The sequence below is a fragment of the Anabrus simplex genome, chromosome 14, assembly GCF_040414725.1.
Source record: "Anabrus simplex isolate iqAnaSimp1 chromosome 14, ASM4041472v1, whole genome shotgun sequence".
NCBI lineage: Eukaryota > Metazoa > Arthropoda > Insecta > Orthoptera > Tettigoniidae > Anabrus > Anabrus simplex.
Genome location: NC_090278.1, coordinates 21325509 through 21346299, shown reverse-complemented (window position 1 = coordinate 21346299; position 20791 = coordinate 21325509). Strand labels below are relative to the sequence as shown.

The window sequence follows — 20791 nt, the reverse complement described above, 5'->3', positions numbered from 1 at the left end:
TTAGGACAAGAATTGTGTCTGTGTATTCACCATGTGAGGGTACAGATGAGGATGAAGTTGACAAGTTTTATGAAGCATTGAGCGACATCGTGGTCAGGGTCAACAGCAAGGATAGAATAGTGCTAATGGGCGATTTCAATGCGAGAGTTGGGAATAGAACCGAAGGATACGAAAGGGTGATTGGTAAATGTGGGGAAGATATGGAAGCTAATGGGAATGGGAAGCGTTTGCTTGACTTCTGTGCTAGTATGGGTTTAGCTGTTACGAATACATTCTTCAAGCATAAGGCTATTCACCGCTACACATGGGAGGCTAGGGGTACCAGATCCATAATAGACTATATCTTAACAGACTTTGAATTCAGGAAATCTGTTAGGAATGTACGAGTTTTTCGGGGATTTTTCGATGATACAGACCATTATCTGATCTGTAGTGAACTAAGTATCTCTACGCCTAGGGTAGAGAAAGTGAAATCTGTCTGCAAACGAATAAGGGTAGAAAATCTCCAGGACGAGGAAATTAGACAGAAGTACATGGATATGATTAGTGAGAAGTTTCGAACAGTAGACAGTAAGCAGGTTCAGGATATAGAAAGTGAATGGGTGGCATACAGGGATGCCGTAGTAGAAACAGCAAGGGAATGCCTAGGAACAACTGTGTGTAAAGATGGGAAAAGGCGAACATCTTGGTGGAATGATGAAGTGAGAGCAGCCTGTAAACGTAAAAAGAAGGCTTATCAGAAATGGCTCCAAACAAGGGCCGAGGCAGACAGGGATTTGTACGTAGATGAAAGAAACAGAGCGAAACAAATAGTTGTTGAATCCAAAAAGAAGTCATGGGAAGATTTTGGTAATAACCTGGAAAGGCTAGGTCAAGCAGCAGGGAAACCTTTCTGGACAGTAATAAAGAATCTTAGGAAGGGAGGGAAAAAGGAAATGAACAGTGTTTTGAGTAATTCAGGTGAACTCATAACAGATCCCAGGGAATCACTGGAGAGGTGGAGGGAATATTTTGAACATCTTCTCAATGTAAAAGGAAATCATCATGGTGGTGTTGCAAACAGTCAAGCTCATGGGGAGGAGGAAAATGATGTTGGTGAAATTATGCTTGAGGAAGTGGAAAGGATAGTAAATAAACTGCATTGTCATAAGGCAGCAGGAATAGATGAAATTAGACCTGAAATGGTGAAGTATAGTGGGAAGGCAGGGATGAAATGGCTTCATAGATTAGTCAAATTAGCGTGGAGTGTTGGTAAGGTACCTTCAGATTGGACAAAAGCAGTAATTGCACCTATCTATAAGCAAGGGAACAGGAAGGATTGCAACAACTATCGAGGTATCTCATTGGTTAGTATACCAGGCAAAGTATTCACAGGCATCTTGGAAGGGAGGGTGCGATCAGTCGTTGAGAGGAAGTTGGATGAAAACCAGTGTGGTTTCAGACCACAGAGAGGCTGTCAGGATCAGATTTTCAGTTTGCGCCAGGTAATTGAAAAATGCTACGAGAGGAATAGGCGGTTGTGTTTATGTTTCGTAGATCTAGAGAAAGCATATGACAGGGTACCGAGGGAAAAGATGTTCGCTATACTGGGGGACTATGGAATTAAAGGTAGATTATTAAAATCAATCAAAGGCATTTATGTTGACAATTGGGCTTCAGTGAGAATTGATGGTAGAATGAGTTCTTGGTTCAGGGTACTTACAGGAGTTAGACAAGGCTGTAATCTTTCACCTTTGCTGTTTGTAGTTTACATGGATCATATGCTGAAAGGTATAAAATGGCAGGGAGGGATTCAGTTAGGTGGAAATGTAGTAAGCAGCCTGGCCTATGCTGACGACTTGGTCTTAATGGCAGACTGTGCCGAAAGCCTGCAGTCTAACATCTTGGAACTTGAAAATAGGTGCAATGAGTATGGTATGAAAATTAGCCTCTCGAAGACTAAATTGATGTCAGTAGGTAAGAAATCCAACAGAATTGAATGTCAGATTGGTGATACAAAGCTAGAACAGGTCGATAATTTCAAGTATTTAGGTTGTGTGTTTTCCCAGGATGGTAATATAGTAAGTGAGATTGAATCAAGGTGTAGTAAAGCTAATGCAGTGAGCTCGCAGTTGCGATCAACAGTATTCTGTAAGAAGGAAGTCAGCTCCCAGACGAAACTATCTTTACATCGGTCTGTTTTCAGACCAACTTTGCTTTATGGGAGCGAAAGCTGGGTGGACTCAGGATATCTTATTCATAAGTTAGAAGTAACAGACATGAAAGTAGCAAGAATGATTGCTGGTACAAACAGGTGGGAACAATGGCAGGAGGGAACTCGGAATGAGGAGATAAAGGCTAATTTAGGAATGAACTCGATGGATGAAGCTGTACGCATAAACCGGCTTCGGTGGTGGGGTCATGTGAGGCGAATGGAGGAGGATAGGTTACCTAGGAGAATAATGGACTCTGTTATGGAGGGTAAGAGAAGTAGAGGGAGACCAAGACGACGATGGTTAGACTCTGTTTCTAACGATTTAAAGATAAGAGGTATAGAACTAAATGAAGCCACAACATTAGTTGCAAATCGAGGATTGTGGCGACGTTTAGTAAATTCTCAGAGGCTTGCAGACTGAACGCTGAAAGGCATAACAGTCTATAATGATAATGAATGAATGAATGAATGAATTAAAGTACCTGTACATGCCCATCCATTACGGTATGGTACTCACTAAAATAAAATTCATATGGCTATTAATTATACTTCTCATCATGTTAACCTTAGCTGACATTTCTTGCTAAATTAAATTTCCTAGTAAGTTCTTTCAGTCTCTTATTTCCTCATATATTCCTATTTCTTTCTAAACCTGCACCTCTGTTATAATACAGTGGGTCAATAACAGGGGTTTCCAAATGGCGGCCCGCGAAGCCATTTTTGCGGCCCGCGAGAGCACTGTAAGAAATAATGTGAAGAAAAGTCACAAAAATATTCATTATCTCGTTCAAAAACGAATTAATTTTTATACACCTTATAGACCCAATTCAAAACTAATTATTCTTTAATACTAATAATATTATTTTTGCGTCCCACTGACTACTTTTGATGGTTTTCAGAGACGCCGAGGTGTCGAAACTTTGTCCCACAGGAGTTCTTTGACGTGCCAGTAAATCTACCAACACGAGGCTGACGTATTTGAGCACCTTCAAATACCACCGCACTGAGCCAGAAACGAACCTGCCAAGTTGAGTTCAGAAGGCCAGCGCCTTGACCTTCTCAACCTGGCAGCCCGGCTCCAAATTTCACTCTTTTATGCAATTTTAAAATAATGTTTTAAGCAATTAAAATGATCAAACCCTCATTTCAATTAAACTATGCATACTATTTCATAATGATGCTTCTGTACTATTTGCAGAATTTTACGAAAATTGGCCTAATGAAGTGCGGCCCGCAAACATGAGTAAGGTTTCCAAAATGTCCCTCGATCCCTTACAAATTGGAAATCCCTGGTCTATACCATTTCTTACCACTTTAGAAAAATACCATACCTGTTTTCAAACTCCCCAACAATAAGTTAAACCCATCCCATAGTCAGTTTATATTTTCATTCACCATTTTTAACTAATCATAATTAATTTTAAAAAACTCCCCTCTGTTTCTCTTATCACCCCTTATGATATTGCCTAATAGTCTTGCAGCATTCTATTCTCTCACATTTATTTTTAACTACAACAGAAATGATCTTCATGATCACTTCACTTTTTCTATAGTGCTCATCTGGTTTTATTAGCACTATGTCTAGAATATTTTTCCCTTTATATTGTTTGTTACATCACCTTCTGATTCAGTTGTCCTTCCTAGATTAACTTATTCACCATTTGTCGGTCATGTTTTCTGTCATTTGCATCAGTCACCACTGATCTGCATTTAGGGCAGTTGCCCAAGTGGCAGATACTTTGTCTGTTGTTTAGTCATCTTCTCTTCAAGAATTACAAAGAATTTTTAAAATTATTAAACATCTCCCATGGTAAATTATTCCAATCACTAACTCCTCTTCTTATAAAAGAATATTTGTCCCAGTTTGTCCTCTTGAATTTCAACTTTATCTTCGTATTTTGATCTCAAACTTATTCGATTAACAATGTCATTCCACACTATCTCTCCGCTGACAGCTCAGAAAGTACCACTTCATCTCCTTACACCCAAGTCTTCCAATCCCAAATTCTGCTACATTTTTGTAACACATCTCTTCTGTCAGAAATCACCCAGAAGAAATCGAGCTGCTTTTCTTTGGATTTCTTCCATTTCTCGAGTCGAGTAATCATGGTGAAGGTCCCATACACTGGAAACTTACTCTTAAGTGGGGTAATACCAGAGACGTATATGCCCTCTCCTTTACATTCTTACTGCAACCCCTAAATACCTCACAACCATGAGCAGAAATCGTTACCCTTTATTTACAATCACATTTATGTGATTACCCCAATGATGATCTTCACTTATATCAACACATACATACCTACAATGATCCCCATGAGGAACTTTCACCCCATCAATGCAGTAATAAAACTGAGTGGACTTTTCCTATTAGTGAAACTCACAACCTGACTTAACACCGTTTATCATCATTATCTCACAACATTTTCAAAGTCTTTTTGCAGTAGCTTACAATCTCTTAACTTATTTATTACTCTATAGAGTATGACATCATCTGCAAAAAGCCGTATCTCAGATTCCAGTTATTTACTCATATTATTTAAAGTCCAATAATATTGCCTTGAGGAATTTCCCTCTTAATGATTGCAGGATCATTATCAGCATTGAAACACCGACTGCATTTTACAGTAATATGTAGGAATGATATTTTCAATAAATGTGAACTCATTATTTTTATGTACATTTATTCATTAAAATATTAATAGAGAGAATGAGAAAACATGTCAAAATGATACACTCCTCATCTTGCAGCCATTAAGAACTCATTGGTACTGTTTTACATTAAAGCTAAGCAGGGTATTTCGGAAGGCAAAGAAAGGTACAATGCTATTAAATAATTATGTAGAAGGCACATTGAAAAATGAAAAAAATTGCCAATGACAAATTCATTAGTTCCAAAAATAAATATGCATGGCAGCTTGTGCTGAAATAATGAAACTGCTAAGAAGGTAACAAAGGAGCCTGTAGCCATTGTGCCAAATATACTGAATGATTCATTTTAAAATGCTGTAAACAACATGACTAAACTGGAAAATAATCTTGACTCATTCAAGGAGAATGAAGATACATTTACAGATATGTTGAGTCAACTATAAATTACCATGAACAAGTGAAATAAATAAACATACATGGCATGAAGTTGCTGCTAGGGAAAATTTTCAAAATAATTAAAGAACTCAGGAATTCCAGGACAGATGAGTACAATAGGCTCTCCTCAAGACCAAATGAATATGTTTGCATATTGTAGATGTAAAGAATAGTCACAGCATGTATATGGATACTGATGAATACATATTTTATATTCAGAGCAAATCAATGGACAGCAGAATGAATGACCTGTTACACATTCATTCCTGACACTATAAAACTCTTCTGTCCTTCTGTTTTCAACCTTACATGAAGTGGAACTTTCCACTGTCACATCATCAATACACATTTGTGGACTGTTTTTGTGTCTCTGCCTTATATGTTGCACAGCTTTGCTAAGTTTTCCTTTATTTACTTTTAGCAACCTATCAAACACTTTGTGTTTTACCACTGATATCACAGCATTTATGCTCATATCCATCCTACTGACTCGAAGACCTTTCATTACCACTTGTTTTAGGACTTGGTGGAAGACTTCTACTAGCACCTTCCTACTAGCATATTCCTGTTCGAAGTACACAGCAAACGCTCTACATGAATCATTATTTTCACAAGCATCTAGGAAGTTGTTGAGCTCACTGTGGAATTCAACTACGTTTTCACACTGCAACAACGTCCTTTCCTTAGGTGTTTGTTACACAATTGCTTTGAATGCCTGTGTACCATGAATTTTAGAGGAAATGTTGTTTCTCCAAGCCCTATCCATATGCCACATGCATAGAAGTTTCTTCAAAGGGGCACCCATTACTTCAACCCATGCATTAGAGAATCAAGCCTAATTATCAGTTATCAGTATCTGCACAGGAAAATCAATTGCAGATATTGATTATTTGACAACATACAAAAAATCAATTTCAGCACAGTGCAGTCTGTTCGATTAGAGTAACAGAATGCAACAGAGGATCTCTCATTGTATTCATCTAACATCAATAATGTTGTAAGTGAGAAGTCACAAGCATTTGTCCCATGAGTACTGTCCATACAAATGATTTTTTTTCCCAAACTACACAAGCATTACTTTCTGCACATCAGTCATAATTATTAAGACAAAATCATTCTCTGTCAATCCGTATTCTGGTTTGGAAATCCCTTGTAATTTACCAAACTGGACATACTCATTACCTTGTTTTTTTAACCTATCCATCCCAGTGCACACACTTTCTACATCTTTCCGACTCTGTTTATCACTATCTAATCTAATATCACAAACAATATTACTCAGGTCATGTCTTTGTAGAAGGTGTAGCCTGGTAATCTGCTTAGTATCTAAATTGTCTGTGATATTTTTCAGAACAGTGTCAAAGGGAATATTCTGAGCCAACTGGCCAGCAATCTGCTCTCTCTTTCTCTTCTTTTGACAGCAGGATATGCCCAACTCCTCTGCGATGTCCAAAATGTACATTATTGTAAATAACATGCACACTCGATTTATTTATTTTACATGAACACTGAAATTTCATATGCCGTATTCCCTTTTCTCTTCTTTTGACCAATCCACTGCAATGACAGAAATAAGTAGATCTTTCAAGGACTGTAGTGTCGTGGGGTTTGGTTTGGTAGTTGTCGATGTCCTCTTATATCTTGGTGGACTAGTTAGAAAATATCTGGATTGAGTGTCTTTTTTCCTTTGATTTCCATACCTTAAATTCTTGAAAAGAATAGAAAAATTGAATTACTAGTTATTAACATTAAGATAATAATAAACTTATTGCACAGCTCAACTTGTGTTATGTTAAGGGTCATTCCATTTAATTTTTTTTTTTACCAAACTTGTTTGTAGAGTACTCGTTCCCACCTGGTGGCCATAATTGTTAAGGCGTTGAAGTCTGCATGGTCTAACACCATTGCTAGCCGGTTCTAGTCCCCTTGATCGAAAACATTTTGGCCATCAGAATCTTTGGCCACCAGGGTAGAGGAGGTGGTGATATACAATTTCTAATCACAAAATTGCGTGCCAAAAGCCTGGAATAAATTCCAAACCTCTCTGCAGTGCTCATATAGAGTGAGAGCATATGATGCTGTTGATCGTGATTCGTCCGTCGGTTGGAGATGTTAAGCCTTGAGCAGACCCCTTGGTGCTATTCGACAGGGGTAGGCTATATGTTGGCACAGGTTTCACGCTCTCCGTTCCTACTATCATATATCACGTCATTCATTTCATCTCATCAACTCCTCTGATGAGGCTGACGCCAGGAAGGGCATCCGATCATAAAAACCCACCACGGCTGATTCATCTCACCGTATTCCCGACCCCGTAGATTATGGACAAAATTAAGGAAAGTAGGTATTCATTCTTACTATGCAAACATTCCCATCTCTACGTTATTCCTGAAAATTAAAATAATTACTTTATCTAAGAATGAAAATAATGATGAAATATTACATAGATCAATCAGTGTGACATCAACACAATGACTTCGTATGCTAATTCTAAAATGGAAATCAGAATTCACTATGGCCAATTCAGCCTTGCAACAATTATATTTCACAGCAGGGAAGTAATCATCCTGTATTCAAAACAGACATATAATTTAAAATGTAGGGTTGCATCATGGATTAATATGTTCGGAATTTTGCGCACATTCTTTCCATGGATATAATGCTGTAACTGCTAGAACTAGATAAGTCTTTACAAAATTTCTTAAAATAATACTTTAACGAATTCAGCAAGAACCATAGGTACCCTTCTTGAGATTTCAAAGAATGATAAAATGTAGTCAGTGCCAGTATAACAATTTTAATGAAATCTGAGATTTCACCCTAAGTGAATATTCTCCTCATGCAAATAATTTATTTCAAATAAATACTGAAAATATTAAGGAAAATCTTTCTGAAAGCATGAATTTTGGTTGCGAGTACATTTCGAGCATCATTAGGCCTAATGGAGCTATTAATAGGAACAAAAAATTATACTAATTTAAAGAATATTGGTACCGGTACTGGTATTTAATGAACATGTGAGGAAAATGTCATTACATTTTGTGAAGAGCTTGTACCAGATTTTGATATTTCATGGAATAGGCCTACCCTTAAAAAACTTTTACGAACATTTATGCATTCAACTATCTCCATATGGATTGCCAAACTAGATACAGTGAACAAAAATATGAATATGAAGATCTGTTGCATAACTATTATGATACAGTGGTTGAACATTCATCCCACCTTTCATGTTACTGAAGACATTTCTGTGATAGAACAAGACTCTTGGTGATTCGCAGTGATATATGGACAATTCACTACTGTAATGAAAAAAACAGGCTTTTGAGTAAGAACATACCAATTCATTACCTCTAACCTATTCAACTACTAATATGGAAATGGTCAGCACTTACCAAGACAATCTATATGAATTTTGAATCTTCTCACTGAATGCACGACGCTTATATGTTCCCGTAACTCTCGTTCCCTGGATGTGTCCCAGCTGCAAAGTTTACAAGTAAATCCAGTTCCATTAACCCGCCCACAGTTTAGTGATTCAGATGACAACTTGTGTACTTGTAATTTATGTCTCTTTAATTATGCATCGTGCAGATAGCAGAAATTATCCAAATGAAGATATTGACCACACTAGAAATGATCCAAATGAACTTATTGACCATACGTTGACGCAATTCAGACAAATATTAAAAATTATTCACCCGAACGTATTGTCCACATGTTTAAAACAATTCAAACAACAACTTTTCCCTCCACTTACGCGAAAACAATTGCTAATCAGTTGTCATATTTACTACAAATCATACCAGATGGCATTACTTTCGTAAAAGGCTGAGGTCATCAGCGGCCACACTTTTCAAGAATGCATTCTGATTGGCCAGGTCGTATTATCGCAGTGTTATACCGAGACGCTTGTAACCCGTGCACTATCATTTGTGGCAGGGGCTGAGGGGCGATGCTACAACCGCCTACTCATTCATGAGGCAGTACTTCAATATCTGGTTCGCGGCGACCATCACCACGGCTACCCCTCTCAGTGCAGCGGGAGACATGTATCTGTGGGTATTTGAGGGATACGGGGGCCCCCACCCTGGTTTCGCATGGCGGGCACTTTAGCCGTCAAACTTGGACTGTATCTTCCGAACGTCTACAACTTCATAAACACTTCAAGACTGATTTTCTGCCAAATAACATACAAATTAACTTTTCACCAAGAAATTTTCTCGTTTCAGTGTTCAAATTCAAAGTTTTTCAAAAAAGCAAAATTTCAAAACTATGTCCTCTGTGGAAGAACTTTAAGGGATGGAGGTCTGTACCGGCGGTACACCCGTGAATTTAAAAGAAGCGCCTTGTAGATTGGCATCTAGCGTAAAGACGCTGAAACGCATTTTGGAAATTGTTTGAAAATTCACCGACAAATTTGTCCACAATAACCTTGGGCGAGGACGAGCAATTATATTTTGAAGTAATTTTGTGTGTTAAGGTGTCCTAAACTGAAATGTTTATTGATTTTTTCCGACGTTCCAAAGTTTTCAACACCTCTGTCTCTTCCCGTCGACTTCAAACTGTAACCAGTAAGAATATTTTACGTTTATTTATCCACCAATCAACATTTTCTGTTATTTATTAATTAACCAATAGGAATAGTGGGTGTGTCGTGGCCTTAGCCCAGAGTTTTCTGGAACCTTCCTCTCCGCTTAAAAGCCTAGGGTTGGTGAGTCATGTTGTCTTTGTGGTCGCTCCATTCTAGAGTGTGTTAGTAACGGTGGCAGGGGGAAAGGCCGCCTCGTCCACCTTTGGGAAGTCCACCAGCTCAAGGTAATGACAGACGCACTTTAGACATGTGTGAGTCTCAGAAATATAGTCCGAGGAGAAGGTTCCGAATCTTAGTAATTCAACATTTATTTCATCAATATTAATTTCAAAGTTCAAATGTAAAGTTCAAGTAAGTCTGAGGACTCTGGCCTAAACAGGGAATAACGAATGAGACCCACTTGTATTCCCCATCAACTTGTTGTCGAGGTGACTACAACTTCGTAACCGTCAAATCTATCTTGGGAATTCTGTAACTTAAATATTTTGTTACTCGCTCTAGTCACCTCCGTAGAATGGGATTAGCCTCTGTAACTTAGGGCCTTAATCCCACATAAGATTTTAATGATATTCTGGTGAATTCCAAACGAGTGTAAGTGTTCGCCACCTGATATTTTGCTTTTTCGGCCAGACATAGCGTGTCGTATACTCTGTAGTTGTCTCTGGTAATACATCCTTTCCTAAATTCGGCCTGTTCTACTGACTGATACTAACCAAATTTGTGTTTCAAGTGTTTGTTTTAAGTGATTAAACTACATTAAAATATGAGGTTTTGTTTCGAAGTGTCAGATATGTTGTTATAGAAGACGCGTGTAATCCACTTGTACAGCTTATCCCGTTACTTGTGCTACAGATTCTCTTCATTGAAGAATAGTGATTTCTATCATTTTACACTGTGTAAACATCCTGGAACATATTGTCGGTAATGTTCAAGTTTCAATAATTTACATTTGCTAAACTTATAAGACCTCACTCGATATCCGAAAGAAGTTATTAATAATTTTTTACAGTTTCAGCATTACTGCATATATTCGGCATGTTTTTAATATTTTTAATTTTCTTACATTCTATTTATACTCAAGCATTAAAATGTATATGTAGGCCTCTGTAACTAGCTTTTTTTTTTTTTAGAAAACTCCTAGCCTTTCTGTATTCAGGAGGCCAAATGGACTGTATTGCGATTGACCAATCTAAGGCATTTGATAGGGTAGATCATCGAAGACTACTGGCAAAAATGAGTGCTATTGGACTAGAAAAAAGAGTGACTGAATGGGGGGCTATATTTCTATAAAATAGAACACAGAGAATTAGAGTAGGCAAAGCTTTACCTTACCCTGTAATAATTAAGAGGGGAATTCCTCAAGGCAGTATTATTGGACCTTTATGTTTTCCTGTATATATCAATGATATGCGTAAAGAAGTGTAATCAGATGTTGTTATTTTGTACAGAGTAATACATAAGTTACAAAATTGTGAGCGGCTGCAGGGTGACATCGATAGTGTTGTGAGATGGACGGTGAGCAATGGTATGATGATAAACGGGATTAAAAGTCAGGTTGTGAGCTTCACAAATAGGAAGAGTCCTATCAGTTTTAATTACTGTGTTGATGGGGTGAAAGTTCCCTTTGGGGATCATTGTAAATACCTAGGTATTAATATAAGGAAAGATCTTCATTGGGGTAATCACATAAATATGATGGTAAATAAAGGGTACAGATCTCTGCACATGGTTATGAGAGAATTTAGGGGTTGTAGTAAGGATGTAAAGGAGGGAGCTTATTTGTCTCTGGTGAGACCCCAACTAGAGTATGGTTCCAGTGTATGGGACCCTTACCAGGATTACTTGATTCAGGAACTGGAAAAAATCCAAAGAAAAGCAGCTCGATTTGTTCTGGGCGATTTCCGACAAAAGAGTGACGTTACAAAAATGTTGCAAAGTTTGGGCTGGAAAGACTTGGGAGAAAGGAGACGAGCTGCTCGACTAAGTGGTGTGTGATTGGAATAATAACAGTAATAACAATAATAACAGTCTTTGTATTGATTAGGTGGTCTATTTAATAAATAACTTACTGTTATTATTCCAATCAAATATCAATATGGACCAAAAATGATATTTATTACATGTAAGTGGTATGTTCCGAGCTGTCAGTGGAGAGATGACGTGGGAGAACGTCAGGAGACAAATAAGTTTGTATGGTGTCTTTAAAAGTAGGAAAGATCACAATATGAAGATAAAGTAGGTATTCAAGAGGACAAATTGGGGCAAATATTCTTTTATAGGAAGGGGAGTTAGGAATTGGAATAACTTACCAAGGGAGATGTTCAATAAATATCCAGTTTCTTTGCAATCATTTAAGAAAAGGCTAGGAAAACAACAGTAGGTATTCGGCCACCTGGGCGACTGCCCTAAATGCAGATCAGTAGTGATTGATTGTATGGTTCCAGTGTGTGAGACCCTTACCAGGATTACTTGATTCGAGAACTGGAAAAAATCCAAGGAAAAGCAGCTCGATTTGTTCTGGGTGATTTCCGACAAAAGAGTAGCATTACAAAATTGTTGCAACGTTTGGGCTGGGAAGACTAGGGAGAAAGAAGATGAGCTGCTCGATTAAGTGGTATGTTCCGAGCTGTCAGTGGAGAGATGGCGTGGGAGGACATCAGTAGATGAGTAAGTTTGAGTGGTGTCTTTAAAAGTAGGAAAGATCATCATATTAAAGATATTGTTGGAATTCAAGAGGACAAATTGGGGCAAATATTCATTATTAGGAAGGGGAGTTAGGGATTCGAATAACTTACCAAGGGAAATGTTCAATTATTTTCCAATTTCTTTGTGATCATTTGAGAAAAGGCTAGGAAAACAACAGATAGGGAATCTGCCACCTACGTGACTGCCCAAAATGCAGATCAGTAGTGATTGATTGATTAATTGTGTTGTAAGAATGTAACGTATATCTAAATTTAGTGGAATGAGGAATTGTTCTGAAGAACTACGCCAGTGAAGGGATGGTAGTTTCAGAAATATGCTACACGATTTAGTGTATAATTTTAATTATTATGTTGATGCATTATTTACCTCTGTGTGCAATTTAAAAGTGACGCTGAGAATGTTGAGTTTTTCTATACACTGTAGGCTGTGAAGGATGTTAGCAGGGTTTGAAATCTTTACAGTTGTTCCGTTTAGTTTATCTGTAATATGATCATACAGTATGTAGAATTCGTGTTATATCCGTGTTGTTATAGAGATCTTTCTGTATCACATCATAACCCCACAACAGCTATATCTGGTATTTACGCCTGATGTTTTAGTTAACAGTAGGCTGCCTCCTTTTCGTAAGATATTTCTTGATTTATTGGTGGGTAGAATATCTTCTGCAGGGGTGAGTGGCGGTGAGTTTGCATGGTTTGAATCCCAGGATCGGCAGCCCTTAAAATCGTTCCTATCGTTTTTTGAATGTTGTTGTTTATTAACTCCCCTACCTTCCTAATCCTAGCCCTTTTTGTTTGATTTGTTAGTGCAACATTAAATCACAGATGCTTCTTCATTTTCCATTACCAGTCTTCTGGGTTGAGTTGTTGATCAAGCACCTTATCATTTCTCTCTCCACCACTCTTTTTCTTCCTGCAATATTTCTTCTACTTTTACTCCTCCCTTCTCTGAACTCTCCTTCACCATATCCATCCACATCTTTCTGGGCATCCACGAACCTGCTACGCTGACGTAGCAGGGGGAGAGGAGATACTCCCACGTGACGCGTCCCAGGTGGCAGATAGGGGGGTCCTAACCGGCTTGCCGACGGACTTGAGGGAAATAAAATACCTCTCGCGGACCAAACACACTACCCCCTGCGGGTGGGGGATGCACATGTAGAATACACCCGCGGTATCCCATGCCTGTCGTAAGAGGCGACTACAAGGGACGACCAAGGGATGCTGGTATTAGAACCATGAATCTACTGTTGATTAGTACCATCACGCGGGGAATACCATGGGTCACCTTTACTTACGAGTAGTACCACTATATTTGGTTCACAATAGGTTTGTGATTAGCAAAAGCAGAGAGTGGTTCCCCTGTGGGTTTCCAATACCCGTGCATCGTACCCATGTGAGCAACACCACGGGTCTGGGCATAGCCTGTGAGTTGTACCACTATATGAGCGACACCGTGGGTCTGCGTTGCTTGTGATTAGTACTCACTATGTGAGGTACACCACAGGGCCCGTGGGACCGGCACCCGTGACTAGTACACCTAGGCGAGGAAACTCATCGGTTTGTGTTGGCTATGAGTGGCGCCATTGTGTGAGAAACACCATAGGACTGCGTTACCTGTACGAAGTACAATACTTGTGATTAGTACCATTCTGTGTGGAACACTGTGAGTCTTCGCTACTTTTGATTAGTACCCCAACATGACAAATACCATGGTTCTACTTTACTCGCAACATGTACCATTCTGTGGGGCCTTAGACGTGGGATTTGCACCCCTTTCAACATCAAGCATCCTCGATTCAGGATTCCGCTCTATGAGTGTTCCCTTGGTCAGTAATAAATTATATATGATCATTTTTTTAAAGTTGAATCCACTAATTCTTTTGTTTGCTCGTTTTTGTTGTTTTTTTGCTACATGTCCATCCATTCATTCTTCATGACGATTTTGTTATCTTTTAGTCAGTTTATAATTTTTAATTTTTTGTTGTAATTTCATTTTGTACCATTAGGGGCCGATGACCTCGATGTTAGGCTCCTTTAAACAACAAGCATCATCATCTTTCTGGGCATTACCTGATTCCTTTCTCCTATTAATTTCTCTGTAAATACTCACTTTGGAACTCTTCCTCCTTCCATTCTCATCATATGTCCATACACTTTCAGCTTGCTGTTCTCTATCTTGCTGTATAGTTCAGGGAATATAATTCTCTCCCTGATTTCTATATTTCTCATTTAATCCCTTCATGTCTTCCCTATTATTCCTCTAAGAAATTTCATCTTTGCCTCTTGGATTCTGTTTTTATCATGTTTTGTTTCTGTCCATATGCCCGCTGCTTATATCAAAATTGGTGTGTAATACATTGGGTAGAAAATTTTCTTTTATTTCTTCTTTCATTCTTTTGAGATGTCCCAATTCCAGACTATACTTCTCACATGTTGGTAAAACCCATTGCCTGGTTCAATTCCCTTTCCAATTTGTTAATTTGTTTCCCATCTTCTTCAATTGTTCTCCCTGAATATTTAAAGCTTTCCACAACTTCTAATGGTCTACCATTTACTTCAATATTCCCACTTCCTTCTCTATTAAGTCTCGACACTACTACTATCATGCACTTCTCCACACTTATTTTCATTCCATATTTTTCTGTCTCTTGATTCCTTACAGGATCTTGTTCTTGTACTTCTATTTCATCTTCTCCCTGTATCTATCTATCTAGCTATCTATCTATCTAGTGAGTTATCTGCCTCCTTGGTTCCCATATTTTGGTGTATACTCTTGTGGATTTCATCCATGACTAATGAAGAGTGGAGGGGATAATACAGATCCTTGTTGACGTCTTGTTTCTACTTTGAACCAGTTTGTTTTCCTTTGGTAGTCTTCATACAACTTACTTTTTATGGCTTTTATAATTGCTTCTTCTCCTCTCCCTGGCTTCTCTTTTATCACTGCATCCAAGAACACTTGCCGTGGCACACTGTCACTTGCCCTCTTAATATCTATAAATATCACCACTAAATCCTGCCTAAACTCCCATTTTTCTCAACCGTCTGAGCCATTCAGCCCGGCTTGGAACTCTATCTTCTTCCATTCTCATCATGTGTCCATACTATTTCAGCTTACTGCTCTCTATCTTGCCATACAGTTTGGGGAATCTAAATCTCTCCCTGATTTCTATGTTTCTGATTTAATACCTTCATGCCTTCCCTATTATTCCTCTAAGAAATTTCATCTTTGCCTCTTGGATTCTGCTTTTTTCATGTTTTTTTTTTTTTTTTTTTTTTTTGTGCCTGCTGTGTATGTCAAAATTGGTGTATAATACATTGGGTGCAAAATTTCCTTTTCTTCTTTCATTCCTTTGAGACGTCCCAGTTCCAGACTATACTTCTCACACATATGTAAAACCCATTGTCTTGTTCAATTCCCTTTCCAATTTCTTAATTTATTTCCCATCTTCTGCAATCGTTCTCCCTGAATATTTAAAGCTTTCAACAACTTCTAATGGTCTACCATTTACTTCAGTATTCCCACTTCTTTCTGTATTAAATCTCGTCACCACTACCATCATGCACTTCTCCTCACTTATTTTCATTGCATATTCTTCTATCTCTTGATTCCTTACAGTGTCTTATTCTTGTACTTCCATTTCCTCTTCTCCCCATATTTGTGTGTTATCTGCCTCTATGTTTCCCATATTTCGTTGTATACTCTTGTGGATTTCATCCATGACCGTAATGAAGATTGGAGGGGATAAGATATGTCCTTGACTACGTCTTGTTTTTTACTTTGAATCAGTTTGTTTGTCGTATGGTAGTCTTCATACAAATTACTCACTTTTTGTTTATGGCTTTTATAATTTGTTCTTCTCCTCTCCCTGGCTTCTCTTTTATCAATGCATCTAAGACCACTTGATGTGGTATACTGTCACATGCTTTCTCAATATCTATAAATATCATCACTAAATCCTGCCTAAACTCCCATCTTTTCTCCATCATGTTCTTTGATTCAACAGACTTAGAAACTTAAAAATTATTTTTACACCTAGTGTGGTGTATGGCACCACACGGAAGAGATACATGGATAATAATTGATGCCAAGGAAAACAGCATTGAAGCCTTTGGAATGCCATGTTATCCAAAGTTGTTGCAGATCAATAGAACATGTCTCAATTAAAGAGATAGTTAATCAGCTTGATGAGATGAGAATTCGATCCTAAGAAGGAGAATTTTGATGGGACAAATCTCAAGGCACTGAAACAAAGTGCAAAGGATAAAAACAGTAGAATGATTCCAAGACCTGGTGATCAGGGTGATATGCGAATGGAATAGTGACTAAGGTTCAAAAAGGTTTGTGCAGTTCAATCAGAATCAATGTACATTGGATTTTTAAAACGAAAAGTCATCTTGCTCTGGCTACAGTTCCATATAAAACTGTATCTTATATAGCTATGAATATAACATAAGTTTTCATGTAAAACTATGGGTCCTTTTTCTATGATCTCATGATATACATGATATAGTTATATCTATATCATCTTTGGCCAAGCAGGCTCAATTTTTGGTTATGATACAAAGTCTCTCAAAGGGCATTGGCACTGCCTGTGGCTCCAGGTAGCCTATGCAGTGGCCTCCATGGTATGCACTAGCCATGCGTCTTGGTGGGTGTGCTAAGCCCCTACTGATGAGCCCAACTTAGCACACAGGGCAAAATGCAGGCAACCAAGAATGAGTTAGCTGGAAAGTTTATAATGTCCAACAAGAGAGCCAGGATGGAACCTCCCAAGTTGGGGTCAGAAGGCCAGCGCCTCAACCGTCTGAGCCATTCAGCCCGGCTTGGAACTCTATCTTCTTCCATTCTTATCATGTGTCCATACTATTTCAGCTTACTGCTCTCTATCTTGCCATACAGTTTGGGGAATCTAAAACTCTCCCCGATTTCTATGTTTCTGATTTAATACCTTCATGCCTTCCCTATTATTCCTCTAAGAAATTTCATCTTTGCCTCTTGGATTCTGCTTTTTTAATTTTTTTTTTTTGTGTGTCTATGTGCCTGCTGTGTATGTCAAAATTGGTGTGTAATACATTGGGTGCAAAATTTCCTTTTCTTCTTTCATTCCTTTGAGACGTCCCAGTTCCAGACTATACTTCTCACACATATGTAAAACCCATTGTCTTATTCAATTCCCTTTCCAATTTCTTAATTTATTTCCCATCTTCTGCAATTGTTCTCTCTGAATATTTAAAGCTTTCCACAACTTCTAATGGTCTACCATTTACTTCAGTATTCCCACTTCTTTCTGTATTAAATCTCGTCACCACTATCATCATGCACTTCTCCTCACTTATTTTCATTCCATATTCTTCTATCTCTTGATTCCTTACAGTGTCTTATTCTTGTACTTCCATTTCCTCTTCTCCCCATATTTGTGTGTTATCTGCCTCTATGTTTCCCATATTTTGTTGTATTCTCTTGTGGATTTCATCCATGACCGTAATGAAGATTGGAGGGGATAAGATATGTCCTTGACTACGTCTTGTTTTTTACTTTGAATCAGTTTGTTTGTCGTATGGTAGTCTTCATACAAATTACTCACTTTTTGTTTATGGCTTTTATAATTTGTTCTTCTCCTCTCCCTGGCTTCTCTTTTATCAATGCATCTAAGACCACTTGCTGTGGTATACTGTCACATGCTTTCTCAATATCTATAAATATCATCACTAAATCCTGCCTAAACTCCCATCTTTTCTCCATCATATTCTTTGATTCAACAGACTTAGAAACTTAAAAATTATTTTTACAACTAGTGTGGTGTATGGCACCACATGGAAGAGATATATGGATAATAATTGATGCCAAGGAAAACAGCATTGAAGCCTTTGGAATGCCATGTTATCCAAAGTTGTTGAAGATCAGTAGAACATGTCTCAAATAAAGATATGGTTAATCAGCTTGATGAGATGAGAATTCATTCCTAAGAAGGAAAATTTTGATGGGATGAATTTTAATTTCAACGAATTTCACTCACTACTGATCTGCATTTGGGGCAGTCGCCTAGGTGGCAGATTCCCTATCTGTTGTTTTCCTAACCTTTTCTTAAATGATTGCAAAGAAATTGGAAATTTATTGAACATCTCCCTTGGTAAGTTATTCCAATCCCTAACTCCCCTTCCTGTAAACGAATATTTGCCCCAAATTGTCCCCTTGAATTCCAACTTTATTTTCATATTGTGATCATTCCTACTCTTAACCCTCAAGCACACGCGCCAAATTTTAGGACGCAGACACACACGTGGGGGTGCTTTCCACCACGCATATCATTGTATTGTAAAATATGAATTACTGTGTTATTTGCAGATTTTGAGATAGATTATATAAGAATAACTCTTTCTGCGGGGATCCAGCCAGAAAGATATAAGAGCGGGCAGAGCACAGGAGAGTTATTTGTACATTTCACTAGGAAATAAAATGACCTGGGGTGGATTCCACCCTATACGCATGTGTTTGAGGGTTAAAGACACCATCCAAACTTATTCGGGGCAAATCTGAAGGCACTGACGAAAAGTGCAAAGGATAAAATTGGTAGAATGATTCCAAGACCTGGTGATTAGGGTGATATGCTAATGGAATAGTGACTAAGGTTCAAAAAGTTTTGTGCAGTTCAATCAGAATCAATGTACATTGGATTTTTAAAAAGAAAAGTCATCTTGCTGTGTCTACAGTTTCATATAAACCGGAATCTTATATAGCTATGAATATAACATTTTTCATGTAAAACTATGGGTCCTTTTTCTATGATCTCAATGATATACATGACAGGACGAATAGAAATGAATAGTGTGACGACTCCCTCTGAATCACATGTTAACAGACACGGTGTACATGTTCTCCGCCATCTGAAGCGCTGCTGTCGATAAAAGGGCCAAGTACGTGCGCTTTTCGTTGGCTTACTGTGGAAGTGTGCAAACAGTTTGTGGTCTTTTTCAGTAGTTTTATACATTCTCCGGTTGTATAAATGAAAAATAGCTGGCATTAACTTTTCAAGGAATGAAAAGTGAAAAAGATTATGTATTTTGAGAAGTAGGACGTATACTTTGACATATGCTTCAATTTACTACCGCATATGCATATGCCTACAACTTGCAATGTCCCAGGTTGTAATTCGCGTTACAATAAACATTCGAATGATAAGCGTCATTTTTGTTTCACCCCCAAAAGATCCCACTCTATTCTCAAAGTGGTCGAAGGCTATCCCACGTCAGCATCTGCCTTAACAGCACGCTTACCTTTTGATCAGCCACAATTTTCTTTTTTTGCTAGTTGCTTTACGTCGCACTGACACAGATAGGTCTTATAGCAACGATAGGATAGGAAAGGCCTAGGAGTTGGAAGGAAGCAGCCGTGGCCTTAATTAAGGTACAGCCTCAGAATTTGCCTGGTGTGAAAATGGGAAACCACGGAAAACCATCTTCAGGGCTGCCGACAGTGGGATTCGAACCCACTATCTCCCGGATACAAGCTCACAGCCGCGTGCCCCTAACCGCACTGCCAACTAGCTCGGTCCACCTTTATCAAGTTGAGAAGATGAACATATAGCTCCTTTCACCAGTTCAAAAATTAATGTCATTCATCTGTTCTATGGGTATATTGTTAAACATGTAAGCAAAGTGATAGGCTGTACAGCATGTATTGGTTCTATGCAAAGCAATACAGAGGAGGACCTAACAAGTCTAGAAGAATATTTTAACTCATCCAACTATCTTATTTATCCATCGAGTGAATTGTTATTGATGTTTTCTCATGTAGAGGAAGTTGTTGTGAGAAATATTAGTGTACAAGAAGTATATGGGGTGGAATATTTCAAGAACACCTGGATAGTTTACCTTCAATTACTGTTTCTTATAGACTTGGGTGCTGTACTGATTATGCTCAGGACTTGGTACCAAAATTAATTTTCATTGCATACGATGCCGATTTTATTTCCGAACTAAAGAAGTATTGGAAGAAATGCAAGCTTGTACGACCACAAAACATATCTGGTAAATGTCCAAAGTGTCCTGTTAACTGACTGATGGGGTGAAGTGCTGATAAGATTCATTTAATTTGAGCATGTTAATATATAATTTAATTTAAGTACCGGTAGTTATGTAGGAATTATATATGTATGACATACCAGTACGTAACATCATCTGGGTGCCTGCAGAGTTTTAATGTGT

At 38.2% G+C, this 20791-nt stretch overlaps 1 protein-coding gene across 1 annotated transcript in view; it reads left to right on the top strand.

Moving 5' to 3' along the window:
• Positions 1-20791, top strand: part of LOC136885792 (zinc finger protein 567) — a 103989-nt gene that overhangs the window by 45328 nt on the left and 37870 nt on the right. The gene's annotated exons all lie outside the window — the stretch shown is intronic.